Consider the following 212-nt stretch of genomic DNA (forward strand, 5'->3'; position numbering starts at 1 on the left):
TACATATGTATATATATAAATAATAGTAGCATTAGTACCCTAATTGAATTATTAAAAAAAAACATTCCACACACTTAGCTTTGAGATTGGATTGACAACTACCTTGGCTGTGCTATATTTTCTATAAATTAAATGGCCCATCATCAATTATTCATTACATTTCCATTCATGTACTAGCGAGAGAAAAAAACATGACGCCATAGTGTAAGACT

The sequence above is a fragment of the Danio aesculapii genome, chromosome 1 (genome assembly GCF_903798145.1).
Source record: "Danio aesculapii chromosome 1, fDanAes4.1, whole genome shotgun sequence".
Taxonomy (NCBI): Eukaryota; Metazoa; Chordata; class Actinopteri; order Cypriniformes; family Danionidae; genus Danio; species Danio aesculapii.